Source organism: Diaphorina citri, unplaced genomic scaffold (genome assembly GCF_000475195.1).
Source record: "Diaphorina citri unplaced genomic scaffold, Diaci psyllid genome assembly version 1.1 scaffold32259, whole genome shotgun sequence".
NCBI lineage: Eukaryota > Metazoa > Arthropoda > Insecta > Hemiptera > Psyllidae > Diaphorina > Diaphorina citri.
The window spans coordinates 9,321-10,280 of NW_007409594.1; the positions used below are offsets into that span (position 1 = coordinate 9,321).

The 960-nt window shown below is 43.1% G+C and overlaps 1 non-coding gene across 1 annotated transcript; it reads right to left on the minus strand.

Annotated features, from left to right (window-relative positions):
• Nucleotides 1-495: 495 nt before the first annotated feature.
• Nucleotides 496-587, minus strand: LOC113473453. The gene has a single exon (XR_003395422.1). It is a non-coding gene; the product is annotated as a small nucleolar RNA snR60/Z15/Z230/Z193/J17 (small nucleolar RNA).
• Between the last annotated feature and the right edge of the window lie 373 nt (nt 588-960).

Sequence of the window (960 nt, forward strand, 5' to 3'; positions counted from 1 at the left end):
AAAATCAAATCAAGAATAATAATAAACTGAATATTAAATAAAATAGGTAGGTACATAAATATTGATTTTCCTTAACCAAGATCGAAAAATTCCCGGAGGGACGGGCCCCGCTTGTTATTACTATTGTAATAATAAAGGAAGGACGGACTCAGTATTCATACACAAAAAGCCCACTCCGAGGCGTAGGTGTAAGGGGAAACAGCCCTAAAGGATGGGTTAAGTTAAGCTTATACGAAACTAAAGGGACAAAATATGTTCATATTAACGTTATTGTTTACATCTTCTGTGTGAGAGAGAAGAGGAGAGGAGAGGAGAGAGGGAGAGAGGGGGAGAGAGAGAGAGGGGGGGAGAGAGAGAGAGAGGGAGGGAGAGAGAGGGAGAGAGAGAGAGGAGAGGAGAGAGAATTGGGAATATTTGTTGGCTGATTTTCGAGTTCATATAACCGAGGTTCTACTGTACATGCATAACTTATGTTCAGAGGGGTCTAATTGTATCAGGGTCGGTCAGATAGGAGCGAAAGACATAATGCTATAGTAATAATAATCATATGAGTCTCATGTGAACTATGAAGTCATCATTCCAACCCTGGACACTCTGGACTCTTGTTTCATCACTCAGGTAGACCTGACAGGCGGATCTTTTTAGCCGTACCTATCAGATCTACCTGAGTGTGTGTGTGTTTGATGTGCCTTCCTAAATCCCTTTATTCTTACCTTGTTTTCGCATTTCCTCAGCAGTTTCTTCTTGCCCAGATCATAGAGTCTCAGATATCTACCCACACCTACTAGCAGGGCTCCCTGGAACGGACACATAGCATAGGGAACCTCGTCCACACTTGTCTTGTGAACAAACTCCATCGCGTTACCAACCAGTCTGCAAGAAAGGGAAGGAGCACGTTAAGCCTCGTACACACCGGAAGCATTCGTTTCGCAACAGTTGCTCAAATGTTTCGAATGTTGA